Source organism: Rhinichthys klamathensis, unplaced genomic scaffold, assembly GCF_029890125.1.
Source record: "Rhinichthys klamathensis goyatoka isolate OS25496 unplaced genomic scaffold, OSU_Roscu_1.1 h1tg000108l_1, whole genome shotgun sequence".
NCBI lineage: Eukaryota > Metazoa > Chordata > Actinopteri > Cypriniformes > Leuciscidae > Rhinichthys > Rhinichthys klamathensis.
In genome coordinates, this window is record NW_026606646.1 from 577,312 (window position 1) to 596,953 (window position 19,642).

Genomic DNA, 19,642 nt, shown 5'->3' on the forward strand with positions numbered 1-19,642 from the left:
TTTAGGCCCCTTAGTGCCAATTGGGCATCGTTTAAATGCCACGGCCTACCTGAGCATTGTTTCTGACCATGTCCATCCCTTTATGGCCACCATGTACCCATCCTCTGATGGCTACTTCCAGCAGGATAATGCACCATGTCACAAAGCTCGAATCATTTCAAATTGGTTTCTTGAACATGACAATGAGTTCACTGTACTAAAATGGCCCACACAGTCACCAGATCTCAACCCAATAGAGCATCTTTGGGATGTGGTGGAACGGGAGCTTCGTGCCCTGGATGTGCATCCCACAAATCTCCATCAACTGCAAGATGCTATCCTATCAATATGGGCCAACATTTCTAAAGAATGCTTTCAGCACCTTGTTGAATCAATGCCACGTAGAATTAAGGCAGTTCTGAAGGCGAAAGGGGGTCAAACACAGTATTAGTATGGTGTTCCTAATAATCCTTTAGGTGAGTGTATACTTTTATGAATTCTATTGAGAAAACATGAGAAACATGTAAATAAAGACTGAGAGTCAATGTTCAGAAATTATTAATTATTATTTTGTTTTGAACTATGCTGTAAATTTTTCCAGAACGTATTTCTAAAAAAAAAAAAAAAATCCGGTGTGTTTGTTGTCAAACTCAAAAATTTGTTTATTTTTAATTATTAAAAAATGCCATTATTTTATATGAAAAAGTTAATAATTGTATTTTATTAAGAAAATATTTTGGTTTGACTTGTATATTTTTTTTATTAGATCAGATAGCATTTTAAGCTGTCATATGGTGATGTTACAATGTGCCCCTCACATGTTACAATGTACCCCACCTATGGGGCATGTTGTCACATTTCACTTCCATTCTTTCGGGGAAAATCAAGAAAAAAGTATACACTGTATTAATAAAACAAAACCACATAATTGCACTAGACATGTGGGAAATTAATGTGGGAAAAAATAAATACTCTAAACCATACATGGGCAATATACGGCCCGGGGGCTGTATCCGGCCCGCATAGTGCTTCAATCCGGCCCCCGCGATGCGCTCGCAATTTGGATGAAACACACACCGCCTTAAAAAACAAAAAAACAAAAAAAAAAACACACACCGCCTTTATCTGAACTGCGATCCTGCTAATAAAAACAATCCAACAGATGTCGCTGTGTGAAATTACAATTTGCGACTTAACTTCTCTTCTTCACTCCTCAAAGTAACAAATTCTAAACGGCCAGCGGCATAAACAATTTGTCAAAATGAGTGCAGTAAAAAAGAGAAAAGTTGACTCTGAATGTCGAGCATTCAATAAAGAATGGACGTCAAAATATTTCGTCACGATCGTCGGCTCAAAGGTGATTTGTCTGATATGTCAGGAGAGCATCTCTGTCTTTAAATAATATAATATTAGCAGGCACTTCAATGCTAAACATGCTAATTATGCCGTGAATTTCTCCGCAAAGGAGAGGGAAGAAAAAGCCACGAGATTGTCCTCCAACTTAACTGCCAGGCAGAATATTTTTACCAAGCAGTCTAGTGTACAGGAGTCAGCAAAAAAAGTTAGCTATATGGTGTCACACAAAATCGCCAAACACAGCAAACCATTTTTCAGATGGTTTGTAAAAGACTGTATGGTAGAGGCAGCTAGCAAAAGTCAGTTCGAAAATGTGAGCCTGTCTCGCCGTACAGTTACTCGTCGCATCGAGGTAATTGATGATGAGCTGACATCAGCATTGCTAAATAGGGCCACCGATTTCACATACTTTTCAATAGCGCTGGATGAGAGCACTGATATTAAAGACACTGCCCAGCTGCTTATATTCATCAGAGGTATTACTGACACATTTGAAATAGTGGAGGAGTTTCTTTCGATGGAATCAATGAAGGGGACGACAAGGGGTTCAAACCTCTATGATACGGTGTCAGGATGCATGCAGAGAATGAACCTACCGTGGGCGAAGTTACTGAACGTGACCACTGATGGCTGTCCAAACCTCACCGGGAAGAACACTGGGCTATTGCGTAGGATACAGGACAGGGTGAGAGAGGATGACCCAAACTCAACTCTGATTTTCTTGCACTGCATCATTCATCAGGAAGCCTTGTCTAAGTCGGTGTTAAAGCTTGATCACGTCACCAAAACTGTGGTGAAACTTGTCAATTTCAAGTTGGTTAAGGCCCGGGCGCTTAACCACCGCCAGTTTATCCAGTTGTTGGAGGAGAGTGAGGCAGAACACACTGATGTCCCATACCACTCAAACGTCCGCTGGCTGAGCCTGGGCACAGTGCTACGCCGTGTGTGGGACCTGAGAAGTCAGATAGGGGTGTTTCTGGAGAATGTCGGGAAGGCTGGTGACTTTCCAGAACTTGAAGATTCCGATTGGATGCTTGACTTTGCCTTTGCTGTGGATTTAATGGGCCATTTGAATGACCTCAATCAGAAGCTGTAGGGGAAGGATGTGTTCGTGCGCAAACTGTATTCCTACGTGCGAGCATTCAGAGCAAAGCTGACTCTGTTTTCCCGACAAATGACAAACAAGAGCTTTACACATTTCCCAACTCTTGCCACAATGAAGGATGTGCCATCCCGACTCACTGTCAAATACACCACTGCACTCGAGGATCTGCACACTGAATTCAACAGGCGTTTCTCTGATTTCGGTAAAATAGAAAAAGAGATAGAGCTGTTGTCCGCCCCCTTTTCCTTTGACAGCGACCAAGCGCCTCCAGAGGCTCAGCTTGAGTTGATTGACATGCAGTGCGATCCCACTCTCAAGGAGAAATTCACCTTGTCATCATTAGACAGGTTTTATGGTGCATTGAACGGTGCATTTCCTAACATGCGGAGGCATGTGCAAAGGATGCTAGTTTTATTCGGGTCCACGTATGTATGCGAGCAGACTTTCTCTGTAATGAACTTTAACAAGTCACGCTACAGATCATGACTAACCGACGCACACCTGTCGTCCGTGTTGCGCATCTCAACGTCGAACACGACCCCAGATTTCGATGAATTAGTAAAGAAAGGCGACCGCCTCAATTGTTCACATTGAGTTACAGAACACCGACAAAAAGCTCTTCATCTCAGTTGCATAGGATGAAATACATTTTTCTAAAGTATGTAAGCCTAGCCAAAGTTCCATTAAGTTACCCATCATTCTGTGCAGAAAAACAGTTGTCCACTGGCTCAGAGCGCGTGTGTGTGTGTGTGTGTGTAAAGAAATGCGCTTGTGAAGTCGAACTGCATGGATCAACACAAAATAGTAGCTTTTTACTTTTATCTGGGCTTTCAACAAAATTCTACACAGGTGCTTATCTACCAACAAGAATTACCATGGCGTTGCCTATAGACGAGCGCACAGACTCCGCCGGAGTATCACAATCTGGTCCAAACTTTATGTGGCAGTGTTTTTGAGGTGTTTTCGTGCTCGTCTAGGCAACACTATCTGGGTCGAAAACACAACAGTAACCGTTCTGTCTCCCTCTTCACCGTAAATACGTTCTGGATACATTTTAAGTGCATCATTCTGTATTCAATCATTTGGCCGGATCCCCTGATTTCCTCAGATTTAATAACCACTAATGGTGGTTGAGGAGAGATTCTCTGATATGATTGTAAAGCGCTTTAAGTGTAGGCCTAGTAGACATATGAAAGCGCTAGCCTATATAAATGCCTCATTCATTCATTCATTCATTCATTCATTCATTCATTCATAAAGCTGGGTATCTCCATCCAGTCTGAGAAGTGTTTTCCGGGTTGGTTTGGCTAAAGTCTATTCCGGCGCAGTATATTTTATAACGTCCTATAATGGTAGCCTAATGCTGGTAGATTGGCACCAGTTGAATTTCCTTTTGTTGAAACAAAACACACACACAAACACACACACACACACACACACACACACACACACACACACACACACACACACACACACAGAGACACACACACACACAGACACACACACACACACACACACAGACACACACACACACACACACACACACAGTGTGAAACACTCGCAATGCACCATTATGAATGCCTGTGTGTGAGGCAATGTTAAACAATGGCAAGCACACACGCAACTTCTACGGAAGACTGTATTCTCGTACTCTCGAAATATTTCGACTTTGATCTCGAAATGTTTCGACTTTATCTCGAAATGTTTCTACTTTAATCTAGAAATATTTCGACTTTAATCTTGAAATATTTCGACTTTAATCTCGAAATATTTCGACTTTAATCTCGAAATGCTATTTATTTTTTATTTATTTTATTTATTTATTTATTTATTTTACATTGCGGTTTCGACTTTAATCTCGAAATGCTATTTTTGTTTTGTTTTGTTTTTTTACAGATTTTTTTCCGTATAAATATGTGTCCACAAGACTTTTGACTAATGGATGTTGTCGGCTAGAGTTTTTTCTACAAAATGATCTGAAAATCATCCTGCCTAATCATTCACATAAAACAATAGATTGTTTTAAATTGTGATAAACATTTTTTTGTTTGGAAAGGCAATATGCGAATGGGCGTGAATTGCCCAACCCCTCATGAATAATTAGGCGGTTCTCACCTGAGAAGACAAAGACCCGCATAATGAGCCTTTCATTCAGATGTGTCACACAAGAAAGAATGCGAGGACAATATATATACATATACACACACACACACACACACATAAATATATATATATATATATATATATATATTAGGGCTGTCAAAATAACGCGTTAATTTCGATTAATTAATCTGAGAAGAAATAACGCGTTAAAAAAAATAACGCAGATTAATCCATTCCGTTTTGACCTTTGCGGAGCCGTTCTAGCCGTAGCCACCATTCGTGTAAAAAGAAGGAGGGAGACAAGAACGCGCTGCTTGGATCATTGTTTGGAACATTTACTTATAACAAACGGAGTTCGTCAACTCTAAAGTAGGCTACCACATCAATGCAAAGCATCCAGGAGTGTGTGTCTGAGAGAAAGCGCGCTTGTGTGTGTGTGTGTGTGTTGTAACTTTTCACACGCTCTCACGTCACACAACCATTTTCTCACGCACAGAAAAATCGCGCACCAAAGAGAGGACACGGAAACAGACAAGACAGAGCACGTTACTTATGATATTAAAAAAATCTCAGCTCTCAGATTCTGTCAATTTTATTACGAAAATCAAACAATAAATACCGTTTTGGCGCTTGTAAATGTGACTTGACAGATCCCTATAGCGGCACGTGAACCGATCATCTCTAGCTAATAGTAAATAAACACGAATGACCAATGTTGAAAGATACAGTAGGGCAGCCTAAAACTTACCGAAATGTATATTCCTCGATCAATCAGTGTTTTTCAACCGCGAAAAGAGGTCAATAAAACAGCTGGAGAACAATTATGTCACATAACATTTAGCCTAAGTTACCTCAGGAAAGCCATTTCATGACCATTTAGCACGTTATAGTTGGCTATAAAAAAAGAGCTATAGAGAGTATTTTTCTAAATTTATGTAGCCTACTACTATATTACATATGTATTATATTTTTACTTATATCAAAGTTATCTGTAATAAACACGCATTATATTTAATTTGAGCTATTTTTAACCTTAAATACTACCAGCTGATATGGCTCTCTGTATTTTTACAGCATTGGGTGAGATTTTTTTTTTTTCTTGAGAAAAATGAATGCCTATCTTGTGTACCTAATATTTATCCAAATGAGTCAATATTGCATCAAATCACAAGAATTAAATTAAATTGAAATCGTGAAATTTGTGTCAAGCAATAATAATAAAAACGTAGCTTACCAGAAATTGTACCATGTAAACATTGTAAGATTGTGTGCGATTAATTTAGATTAATTAATTACAGAGTATGTAATTAATTAGATTAAAAATTGTAATCGATTGACAGCCCTAATATACGTATATATATATATATATATATATATATCCCTCAGGTGCTCTTCGTTTTGGAGTCACACTTGTTATCTTCCCGGTCAGAAGTGACCGGACACCTAAAAATGAAACTTTCTCCATCCTAGTAAAACCAATGCAATTTCAATAATATTTTTTCTTTTTAATTTTGTATTTTGAGAGAATTTGATGTTACTTATTAATATTTATGCAATATTTATGGTCCATTTTTGCCATTGAAAATAATACAAAAAAATGTTTTCCCTAATTTTTAAAAATATTTGTTCAATTATTGCAGTATTTCAGATTAATATAGAAACCAGACCTTTTAAATCCAATTTTTAAAGTCAGATTAGCGCCATCTGTTGAGAGAAAATAAAATAAAACATGTCATTTCATGGTGTAACCACTAGATGCCTGTATAGCTCTCTATGGAGAGGCTTGTGAATTCTCTAGTTGTTTTTGGACAAAATTACTTACTTTTAAGAAGTGGATTTGAATGTATTTTTTTTTTTAATTCTCAAATAATACTTTTTGCCATGGTTTATAAAAAATGTGAAGTGTGCACTTTTTTGCATTATTACTACAGTCAAACCTGAATACAGAGAAAGCATTTTGTTACAGGTAACATTACAATTCAATAAAAAAAATAAAAAAAATAATGCTTTTTCACAGCTTATTATTATTATTATTATTTATATTATTATTTTTTTAAACATTAATTTATTATTATTTTTAAACATTAATTAATATTTTAAGAATTTGAATTCTAATTATATTATATATTATATATATATATATATATATATATATATATATATATATATATATATATATATTAATTATAATCAGTGCTTTAAGTGGGCCGGTACGCACCGGTACTCAGTACCGCCACTTCCAAATATAGCTCTTGAGCGTACCGCCACCTCTCCGTGCGCCCAGAACGTGCTTTTAGCGTACCGGTACGCTCATTTGCACTGTTTTAATCCTTTGGCTGCGCTGCCGCTTTTCAGAGTTCCCTTCACAATGCACGCCTCCTAATTCGTCTCACCGAGAGCAGAGACTACATTACCCATACACCCTTGAGTTTTACAAGTGAAAGCGCATGCGTCGCTTTTGCCGCTGTCAGTGTTAGCTGCTCGGTTAAAATACAAATAGAGTATCACAGTGCGTGCTGTGTAACTGTCTGGTTAAACCCAAGGGGGTAATCCATCAGCCGGAAGTTGAAGCTGCCTCCGGGGGCCGCCATTGTAGCTGGCTATCACCTGCTGTTAGCATCCCATTGACTCCCATTCATTTTGGCGTCACTTTGACAGCGAATAACTTTACATCTGAGGCGTCCAAAGACTCCATTTGTCCATTATTTATTTCTAAAGAAACACGACAATGTATAAAAGGCTCCATTACTTTGTATCTTACGTTATGGCCCCGTAGAAGCCATTCTTGTAAAAATAGGCTAACGATTGCGTCATAACCACGGGACGCTCTGTCGCACAGTAGAGAAATTACCGTATAGACAGAAGTAGAAGCTCGTCGGCAATCGTTTACTGTCTATGAGGCAATCGGGTGGACATGGAGGCATAAAGTCAAGGGAGAAGCCCATAGATAGAGAGTTCATAAAAGCAACGGGACAAAATATTTCAACAACAGATTTGTTTCAGATTTCAATTCAGATTTGTCTCGGCACAGCTACTAGAAGGTCAGAACGGTTGCTCACGTGACAACTACGTCGTCAAGCTCAGTTTGAGCCTGCGCAGAACGCTTGGCTATCAGGAAGTGAGTGCCCATGTTGGGCTTCAACTCTCTCCGTTGAAATCAACGGGGTCGCTGTGTCCATTTCTTTTACTGTCTATGGTTAAACCCCGCGAAGGTCCGTGAAGACTGAAGATCGTGTAATGACGTAGGGCTAGCTCATTGGTCGCACGTCAGAGGCGCCCGCGCCATTGGATGTGCAGTTGCCACAGTACAGCCTATGAGCGAGCCAGATGCTCAATGTGTTTTACATATAAGCTTCATTAAATCAGAATCAGAAAAGGAGTTTCCCTGCACATTCACTATATAAAATTCACTGGAGGAAAAAGTTTGCGGGGCCGCCGTCAGATTTGGAAGTCGCTCAAAAGGCTCTTTCGCGGTTGTGGCTTCAGTCGACTTCAGTGAGGCGCGGTGGTTTATGGGATGAGTAGTTCCTTCGCTCGGAAATTAAAATATGTACACAGTCTTGTACCTTTGATTTTATTTGGATTTTCTCTTCGTTTTTTTCACTCGAAATAATATGTTGTATGCTTATGAGTTCAGCCGTAGCTGGTTATCCTCAGACATGCTCTAAAACTCTTTAGATACGGTTTTTCCAAAACATCAATGGGAGAAATGAATGGGAAATTTACTTCCGGCACCGAAGCTCTCTCGGGCTGTGGGCGGGACTGTGATGCTCTATACCCCAGACAATAACATTTAATTTTGTAACAGAATAAAAGTTTTTTTTTTACAAATGTAATTTTACTCTGTTTATTAATGTTTTTACTCAGCATTTGTGCAGTTTTTGGAGGATTTATGATATCTTTTAAATTTCTATAAATAAATATTTATTTAAAAAGGCTTTTTACAACAACAAAAAAACAGCATTTTATGTCAAGTTCACTTTATAAAAGACCCAGATTTCTAACTTTCATTCATGGAGATAGCATGGATAATTTTACATGGTTTAATGTAAGATTTTTGGCCATTTTTTGGAAAATGCCGTTTTAAAATAAAAAAAAATCAATTTAACCACTAGATGGCTATAGAGCTTCACTATATGCTATTTGCTATTTGACTAATCAAAATATATCTTTTCACAAGTTTTTCCAGTTGGATTCATATCCACATTTTGTACATTTTATTTATGTTCAGTAGCTCTTTCTACTGTAGCTCTTTCTAAGGGTATTTTTTCAATACCATTTTGCACATTTTATTTATGTTCAGTAGCTCTTTCTAGCTAAAGCAAATCCACAAACTAATAAAATGATTTATTATTTTTCATAAGGTCGTCTGTTGACTGCTGTTTATATAAAACCCCTTCAATATTGTTGTTGTTACCTCAGCGGAGTAGGGGAGTCATCAAAAAATAAATAAATAAATAAATAAATAAATAATAATAGAGTACCGCCACCTCTTTTGGGCCACTTAAAGCACTGATTATAATAATTAATTATGTTATGTTTTTCACTATTGATGTTTTTTTCTGCATTGTGGCCGATTTGTAGAGAACTTGTGTTTGTCAATTTCCCATTCATTTCCTATGGTCGGTGACAATTCATTGTGTAATGTATGTGTATAAAAAGTGTGTTTGTGTGTGTGGGTGAGTGTGTCTGTTTTGCACTCTTGGTGTTTTAGAGTATCACCCCTTCATTGTTGAACACTTTTTTTCTGCATCGTGGCCAATTTGTAGATTGTACACACAAAAATTCTCAGACTTTTTGTGTTTTTGTCAATTTCCCATTCATTTCCTATGGTCGGTCATTTTTGACTGAAGAGCACAAGTGTGACTATTTTTTTTACGACCACTTAGCCTGCTCGGATCATGACCTCAATTTTTTTGTGTGTTCACATACCTAATGCCACAAAAGTCACTAAGTTTCGTAACATTCCGATGAAGCTGTGATTTTTTAAAACAAATAATTTTTCGGTCAGAAATGAGCGAAGAGCACCTGAGGGATATATATATATATATATATATATATATATATATATATATATATATATATATATATATATATATATATATATATAATCAAAATATAAATGAAAGTCAAAAGCACATTTTTAGTCATTCCTGGAAACAAATCCTGTTCAAATAGGTTATATGGGCCATTCTATAGAATTGGTTCAAAGTTAGAGTTCGAAACATCTTGAAAAGAAAATTGTCTTTTTCTATAAATCTCTTATAAAGTATTATTTTTTAAAGTAGGCCAATACATTTTATCATACATATTTCAAAGTTAAGGATTCATTATTTTGATATAGCCTAGCTTGCATTGGAACAAACAGTATAACAGTTGATTAGTTTATTTTTGACAAAACATACTATATATTTAACATATGAGCAGAAACTGTCTAACAAAAGCTTATTTGATGTCTATTTTAGAGTAAAAACTTTATAATCTATCCAAAACTAGTCAACGAAATGTTGTCATTACAGACACTGTTCTATATCGTGATTAGAGCAAATCTCAGTAGGCTATAGCAATATAGTTTGGATGTGTTCATGTAAAAATAACGTTTACTAATGTAGGAGCGAGAGTGAATGAACGCACAGATGCAATGTACATCTGTAAACAACATCGCGCGCGCGCGTCTGTGCCATTCATTCATTCACACACAGACACGCAATTCATATTTAAACAGTCTTTGTGCAGTTTACAGACACTATTCAATAACGCGATTAGAACAAAGCACTTAAGAATAAATAACTTACTACATCAGCTGAATCCGTGCTCCTCGAAATGAAACTACCAGCACTTCTGAGGTAACTTTTCCAGGATTATTATGATAGTATTATTCCTCACAGCGCAGCAAGACGAGGTAAAGTACAATATTCTTATTAAACTGGATGTTTTATCCAGCTGATGTGGGCGTTTTCATGGCTTGCCTCAACATTTGCGTTTGAATAGCGCGCGCTCTCAGTGGGCGTGGTCACATTAACACGTAATACGCTATAATTAGCTGAAAGGAAAAAGACTGACATCTCTCTCTTTTCATACAGATTACATAAACTGAGAATATTTGTTTTTTATATAAATTACAATTCATTTAAAAGAAGAGAATTTCAGCTTCATAATGAAAAATCTTTCGTGCCTGTGTGACAAGTATTTACTTAGTTACAGTTCATTTTCGGACGCATTTCAGAATGAACTTCACTGACAGAGAGAAGGCAAAATTCGCATGATGTTTATTTTTCTTTATTTGACAAAAAGCAGAACACTTTGTTTTTATTGTGAGTATCCACAAAAAAATAGACACTTAACAGGATCTAATGATGTACAACACTTATATGTAAGATCAAAATCAACAGAGTAATTTGAGTCTCTTTTGCACTGATAAGAAAAAAGTGAGCTTGTCGCGCTGGCGCGATAGCCGACCCCAGAGGGTTAAAGAACAGCAGTGCAGACCCTGGACGAGTTTCGGTTCATTGTACAACTTTAGTTTGATTTAGTAAGATTTAGTGTGAAAACTTCCCCAGATCCTACTGTAGGTCAGTTCACTTTTGTTTTAGGGGCAGCAGCTTACCGAAAGCCTTAAAGGCGTTGATAGTATCTTCTATAGCTGGGTAAGTTTTCACACTAAATCTAACTAAACCGGACTAAAGTTGTACAATGAATCGATACTCGTCCACGATCTGCACTGCTGTTCTCTATTGTTTGAAAGTTAGTACTGTAAGGCCTGCCCAATCGGTCCAATGACAGTTTCCGATAAGCAGGTGAAGGTTACTGCGTGTTACTGTCTTTTCCGCTTGGCAAAGTAATTTGATTCCAATTAAGCTTTTATCTGACTCCATTTTATCACCATTTTATCACAACCTCGAATTTAGGTTGGAATACCAATTTGTTATTGGTCATTTATATAATAGTTTAGCAATACATTTGATTGTTCTATTTAATTCTTTACTTTATATTTTACCCGTTCAAATTAGGAAACTATTTTGCTTTGAGGTCCTCGTGCCGACCGTTTATAACACGGGTCTCACGATCACAAACTCGCCAATCTCGGGTCACTAAACAGAGGTAATTGGCTAATACCTTAGATGGTCGCATTTACGCTTACACAATCAAATATATTTTTGTATAGCCCCCTTGGTTGTATACACTTAAATTAAAGTAACGTTTTCTTTAGACAGAGGTCATGACCACTACTACAGATATAAGCCGACCAATATACTTCTCTGATAGTAGATTTGGTTTGGTCATGCCATGGTTTCCTACGTACACTTGACTTAAAGGCAGGGTAGGCAGAAATCCCCAAAAATACTTTTTTCCAAATTTGTTTAAACTGTCTTTATATATCAATGCATAATTAAAATGTAAGTAATCTGGAAAAGAAATTATACAAATTGAGTGTCTGTAGTCCTCTCAGGACTGCAATAAACACAGCTCATTATTCCATTAACTCCCACCCCCTCCCTTCTCGGCTCCTTCCAAAGCCACGCCCCCAAAATACATGAACGCGCGATACATGTTCGCTCAGCTGGAAGTGTCGGACGCGTTTACCAGCGCCGAGCAGAGAGGAGCGCAGTGCATGTAGTGACATCATGTCAGAATCACAAGTAATAAAATAACTAACTTTATCAGTATGAATATAAACAATTAACATGGCTGTTAGTACACACCATCAAGCTCGCATATCGATACTGGTAAAGTTTAAAATATTTTACTAGCTCGTAACCGAATCAAACTCAATATAAGGCAAAGCTATAAATGGCTTCATTGATACACGTTTGCCGTTACTATCAGTTACACTGTGATGAAGGTGAATTTGTAAGATTCATAACATATACAGGTGTTTTGCATGTAAGAGCTTCCACGATGAAAGCACTGTTGGCTCTGATGTATTGTTTACAGATAAACTGAGTAACATACACTCAAACACCTTCTCACAAATGCATTGCAGACACAAGATAATATAACACACACACAACATATATTGTATAACACATACAGATACAACATAAAGACATAGGTAAACATATGTAGAGCATATAACAACAAACCAAACATGAAAAAACGGAGCAGGTAGAGTTCACGGTGAACATAGGAACAAAGTTTTGGCAGAGGGTAAAGCTAGGTATAAAAATAGATCCCCTAAACATTTTAACCTAAAGTTAGATTTGGCGAAATTAAATAAAACAGCTTTCAACTGCAGATAGGCCTATTGATTATTTATCGTCTCAACCCTGGCTCACTAACAGTAACGTTATAACAGTCGACACCAAAGTTACACTGTCATAGCTAAGCCAGTGTAACGTTAGTTATGCTACGTAACGTTAGGTAGCTATATTAGGTAGCTACGTGTGCTACTGATACATGCTTCATGAAAAAATAAATGCCATCAAAATGAAAACAGTGAGATTACCTGTCCAGCAGAAATAATGCCATCATGGAGTCACTTTTCAGCCCCTTGAGATCCCTCAGTTGTTGCCACCGCTGGAAAGCCACGCCGATATTGACTCTCGTATGATTTCTTGATTTATCCAAATACTTTTTGTTCATAGCCTTTTCAAATACTGTCTTCCTTTTTTTAACTTGTTTGACTTCGCTGCCTGTATATGCAGGTACTGAGAATTTTGACTGTTCTTTCTCTGCCATAATTGTTATTACAAGCTTCCGTGCGCTCATTTGGGCTGCTCCTGTATCAGCAGAGATGGTATCCATGGTAGCGAGGGAGAGTGACAGTCGCCCCAGCCAATATTTTCTTTCGCCCCGAATGGAGTAATAAGCTGTGTTTATTGCAGTCCTGAGAGGACTACAGACACTCGATTTTTATAATTTCTTTTCCAGATTACTTACATTTTAATTATGCATTGATATATAAAGACAGTTTAAACAAATTTGGAAAAAAGTATTTTGGGGGATTTCTGCCTACCCTGCCTTTAAGTAACATTACATTAAATAGAGGTAAGACTGACCTTATTTAGGTTGGTCAATCAGCAGATTGCTGTCCTAAACGGAAATTCCCTTTTAGTCTTTACAAAACAAGTAGGCCTACACTTGAATAGTGCCAAATATTATCCGGAACTCTAACATCGCAGTTGGTGTGTCCTATGCTCCACTCAAAACCAGAGGTGTAAAGTCCAGGGGTCAGAAAGTAAAAGTCCTGCCATATGTTTTATTCCACCCATGATCTCAGCCAGCTGATTTCACTAATTAGTTCTACCTCTTGGCTGAAAAACTGTGCTAATTAGCAAATCCAGGTGATTGGAGCAAAATACTGAGGAGGACTTTTACTTTCTAAACCTGGACTTTACACCTCTGCTCAAAACTGGAATCTAGTCCGTCACTAATCTGATGCAGATTTGCGGTAACATACGAATCTGTTTAATCTACTTGGGAAAATAATTTTTAGAGTAAGTCAGAACAAAATCAAATGTAACAATTTATTATGTCAGGTAAATGTATCATGCCAATTTCATAATCAGTTCAAAAATAATCAATACAATAACATCAAATGCTCAGAGATAAAAAGTAAAAGATGTACCTGACTCAAATACATAATGCTGAGTGTCTGAAAGGCACTCAGCATTACGGGCCTATCTCATTACAAATCGCGCTGTGCCTCTTGTGCTCTTTCTTTAAATACACAGACCGAGACAGAAACTTCTTTCACATGGAAACATTTGCTAACAATAGGAATTTGCATTCAGAGTTTACACCTTTTGAGGACAGGATGCCATTTGCCTGGAAGACACACCCTTCCTCTGTAAGCAAGATTTTTCTCTTAAAAACATTATTACCATTTGGTTTACTTCTGGAGAATGAGACCATTGTACCAGTCGCACTGAGACATTTCGAATGATACCAGACATGTATAGTGTTGTATGATAATTGTTCACATTATACCATGTGGATTTTTGGGTGAATTTTGGTGATCTCCGCATGAGAGAGAGAAGGAATGGGGGAAGAGGGTAAGAGATGTAGATTAGGATGACACTCAGGTGAGACTTGCGTCTCGAATGGTGATGCTAATTTCACAAGAGAGGGTTCAAATGTTAATTTCCTTTGTTTTCTCAGAGAGTTGCCCTCTCTTCCAGTTTTTCCCAGTTTTTCCAGTCTTACAGTACTGAGGTAGTTTTGACTCTGTGGGATATTTTTTTATTATATTATTATTGTTTTATAAAAAAAAATATTTGTTCTATTTTGGCACTCCTGTAATCCAGTGTTGGCACTGGTAATTTTTTATTCAGCAATGTTTACACTTTACAGAAATTTATTTTTATATCAGATTGCAGAGGCTAAGTTTTATTTTACTGCACAGTTATGTATTCTGGAGGTGTACAGGAATTTGTATTTTCTATCACATTGCAGTGGTTTGTTTTTCATTTTATATCAAGAGTACAGTTGTACAGTTAAATTTTTTGCATCTTGAAATAAATATTTCGATGTTCTGTATCACTCTGTGTTGTGTATGTTTCCTTTTTCTGTTTAGAGGCATAAATAGTCAAAGCATAAATAGTCCTCACTTTAGATGAGCTCGCAAAAATATGATAAATTGATCATTAATACAGTATGAAAATACAGTTATTTAACACATTATATAAATGCATAAAAATAGAAGAAGCATTCCAGAATAAAGCATTCATAGCTGTATTTATAAACTGCTAATGTCTATTAATGTCTATTGTTTTTAAAACGACATAAGGGCACTAATTTAGTAGATAAAGTGAGCGTTTCTTTGACTGCTCGTCATTTTACGTCACGGCGGAGCCTCAGCCTCAGCTCAGTGCAGAGTAGGCTGGTTACTGGTATTCAGTAAGAGCGGCCGTGAGTCAGTGTGTTTTTGGTAGTTTTTGTATTTCAATTTATCATCGTCATGGTAAATTATTGTGTTTGTGGAGGTTGCAAAAACTCCGGCCTGTCAGGACATCGAGTCCACAGGTTTCCATAACAAGAAAAAGGACGGTATCTTTCGTGCCTGGGTGCGATTTGTGCAGGTGTAGAGACGGGATTTCTCTTCCGCATCGGCTTCGAGAAACGCGGTCGTGTGTAGCGTTCACTTCAGATTGGAGGATTTGATTATCATCTCGGCGATATGATGGAGTTCAACATAGGATGCCGAAGCAAGAATATTGATCGTCTTATACTGTAACAATGGCATCAAATAGTGTGATATAGGTAGTCATGCCCTAAATAGAGGCAAAATGGCCTGATATACGATGGTAATAATCTACAATATTGTGAGCACAGTGTATATCGTTAGCAAACGTGTACATATATATAAACTAACACGGGTCTCTCTCACCAAGACACCTGTCCTGTTTTCCACTTGTTCTCCTCACACCACAACTCAATTTGTCTCTGACCGTTCTGTGTAACATTAATCCTGGCCTGTCCCTGCTCTCTTGGCAGCATAGCAGGCTCATAATTCTATGGCTGTGGTCCATCATACGAGTAAGTATTTCCTCAGCGTCTGAAATGTCATTGCGATCCATTGTTTTCCTGTTGTTTGAATCGACCGCTCTCCCGCCCGTTATGTCACGCCCGCCATGCCCATTTTCAGATGCGGAAGTAAAATTTTCTCACAAAAACGACTCCAGAAGCTTCTGTAGCGTATTTATACGTATATTTTAAAGAAAATCTAGTTCCTACATTATTTTTCTATACATTGACTCGCTGGGTCCTCTAACCTGCAATATGCCCTTTAACTAATGATTCATAGCATGCAGTTTTTATAAAGTGTTACCGTATTTCCTTACTGTATGTCAACAATTAAGCATAACACACCCTATTTCCTCATCATTTCACACTTAATATAGGTTAAACTGATTTTCATGATCAGTGATTTCGTTTTCATTTATAAATAATTATTTACTCCTAGTAAACCACAGCATTTCAATCAAACACATATGCATTGTCATATTTGAAAGCATAGACTGTGTTTATGTTACACAGTGATTTAACAGAGGAAATCATGACCTATATTTAAATGTTTCACGGTTGGTGGCTGTAGAGGAGCACACGACGATGGAGATAAACAAAATAGTCATTTAATTGAATAATAAACAAGCAGGAGAATACAGAGGAGAAACACAACCACGTTACACGTAGACATTAACAAAGCAAGACAGAGGGCTTAAATAGAGCAAACAGATGGAGAAACTAACTAGATAATTAACACAACACACTTAAACTGAGGAACCTAATCAATTAGTAACCCAGGAGACAAACAGTTAGGGAACAGAAGATGAACTGAACGGAACTGATTAACATGCAGAAATGGATAATAATGAACCTTAAAGGTACTGTACCTGATATTTTTTTCTTCTATTTGGGCAAAATGGTTTAAACCCCAAATAATATATTTTAAAAGCAATCATCTGTGAAAAAAAAACAGGCTTTATGATGCCATCTACTGTTTATTATAGAGGATTGTAATAGATGGGACGGAAAGTCTTGACCAATAACATGCCCAGGAAAAAGGGGGTTGTGCATATTGAACTCAGGGACAAAAATTATAAAATGAGCGAGTACATCATGAATCCATTTACCAAACCATATTTTTGTCTTATCCTGAATCACTACTGTCCACCTATAATAAGTGTTTATATTCTGACTATTTTAGACTGGTTCGGGTCGTACTGTCGGGAGTAGCCTAGTACCTGCGTGACTCGTCATAGACATAAACAGAGAGAAGTAGCTCCGGCTACAATGTTCTTCCGCAAAACACATTCTGTTCATTAACCGCTAGAGCGCCAAAAGTTAAGTACTGCAGCTTTAAGAAGGGCAGACACTGTGCGATTTCTGTGCAATTTCAGCAAGGTTACCTACTCACACTGTGCGAGTAGATCGCATGTGATGTAAAGCCAAAGCTCACGATTTATGTGCTCACACAATATGGTCCGAACGTCGAAATGCGACTTGACTGCTCACACTAACCGTGTGAAAAAATGTGCGATAAACCCCCGGGCCGGGTTGCGCCGATAGACCATGATATCATGTATCCAGAGATATTGTCAAAACAAGCATCATCAGCAATCAATATCAAGAGGATTTAGCATTTCCAATTTATGTATTAAATTATTATTAGTATTATTAAGTTGGCTTGAAAAAGCCAACTTACTGAAATCCTATTTAAACTTATTATTATTCTTCTGACCCTAAATTTCTGACTCTAACTCCTAGAGCTTTAACTCTACATACTCCAAACTCAGCTCAGACCTTCAGACTGTTCTGACTCGAGTTGCTATATCTTTTCTTACTGATCCGACTTACGGTTTTCCTAAAAATGATGACTAAAACTCTGGAAAATCCCATTGACTTTCATTGCAGAATGTTCAAATTGAGCCAAGGCTACGGTGGCCCAGTCGTGCACAACTCAAAAACTCAATTCTAAACTCTCTGAAGCCCTAGACTCAATTAAACTACCATTCTATATGTACTAATAAACTTATCTATCTATCTATCTCTAACTCTATCTCTATCTATCTATCTTTCTGTCTTTCTAACTAATCTTTCTTTCTTTTTTCTTTCTAACTAATCTTTCTTTCTATCTTATTTATGTCTTTCTAACTTTTCTTTCTATCTTTCTAACTAATCTTTCTTTCTTTCTTTTCTCTTTCTTTTTAACTAATCTTTCTTTCTACCTAATCTTTCCTTCTTTTTCTCTCTTTCTTTAACTAATCTTTCTTTCTTTCTGTCACAGTGTCTGGTTTATGTTCCCTGGTGTCCACTAGAGCAGGGGTCCCCAACCCCCGGGCCGCGGACCGGTACCGGTCCGTGGGTCATTTGGTACGGGCCGCACAGAAAAAATAAATAACTTACATTATTTCCGTTTTATTTATTCACACATTTACCTGTTCACATATCACGTCTTTTGCGCGCTCAAGTTCGTTATTTCAAATGTAGGCGCGCGGTATGCGCGCTCATAATGGAAGCGACGCGCTCGTTCCAAGCGAGTTCGCGCCGCATCGAGATAAAAACATCTCAACTTTTCAGAATGCCGCAAGCGCACTGTAGGTCACGTGACAAGAACCAACCAATCATCTTCAACACTGTAAACTGCTGCACTAGTACTAGTAAAAAAAATATTTTTACTAAAAATATTTATGCTCACAACTGATTCCTTGTTAAATCCATCATTGTTTATACAGAATTGTTCTATGTATAAATGTGTATGTGTTTGCTATTTCTGGCGTTTTATGACCACTTCAGTTATAGTCTAACCTCAGACAAATGCAGAGCCGTTGTGCAAGAGAGATAGTTTCACGGCAGAAGCTCTGTTTACTGATGCTTGGGCCAACTTTTCTTAAAATATAATCAAACTGGTCATTGTCCACTCTGAAATAGGCTTTGAACCTCCCATTGTCCAGGCGGAGCTCCTGAATCAGCTGGTGAAATTCCCCATGGTTTTTGCGTTTTTGTAGTATCGGGTGCACCCAAACACTGCTGTTTTTTTACTCTTCTTAGTAAATAAATCTTGTAACAGAGTTACAGCAAGGGTTTTTCGGTGGTGGAAATCCATTGCTGAAATTTCCTTGCTGTAACGGAGAGCGCAGCTGATGGTTGCTTAGCAATGGCAGATGCCTCTGGAAAAAGCCCCCTAGCGCTTTGGAAAAAGGAGAACGCGGCGCGCCTAGCGTTTTCTAAAAAGTCATTTAAAATGAGGCGTTTAGGCGCTATATGTGAATGTCGCCTTATAGGGGGCAGAGAGGATGTTACTCATGTTATGTTGTTGGCGCGATGTTACGAGGACGCTGCTAATGAAGTTGTGAGTAGGCCTACACATTGGATTCACGTTTATTATTATATTTAAAAAATACCCCAGTTTTTATGCCGGTCGTATCATTTTATTTTATTGTATTTATACGCCACACCTTAAAGGCCGGTCCGTGAAAATATTGTCTGATATTAAACCGGTCCGTGGCACAAAAAAGGTTGGGGACCACTGCACTAGAGGTCCTCTTTCCCCACGGTGTCATTCACGTTTGGAACTGCATTCCCCACAATCCTTGTCTGCGCTCATCACTGTTCATTGCACTCAGCTGTTCTCCATCATGATTGTCTTGTTCTGTC

At 37.7% G+C, this 19,642-nt stretch overlaps 2 protein-coding genes across 4 annotated transcripts in view; both read left to right on the forward strand.

Annotated features, from left to right (window-relative positions):
- pkmyt1 (protein kinase, membrane associated tyrosine/threonine 1) overlaps nucleotides 1–7,415 on the forward strand; it is a 176,143-nt gene extending 168,728 nt beyond the window's left edge. Inside the window, exon 9 of the transcript XR_008807358.1 lies at nucleotides 7,406–7,415. The gene's annotated coding sequence lies outside the window, so the exon portion shown is untranslated. The remainder of the gene's footprint in view (nucleotides 1–7,405) is intronic.
- LOC130087365 (transforming growth factor beta-1-induced transcript 1 protein-like) overlaps nucleotides 1–19,642 on the forward strand; it is a 252,832-nt gene that overhangs the window by 44,341 nt on the left and 188,849 nt on the right. The gene's annotated exons all lie outside the window — the stretch shown is intronic.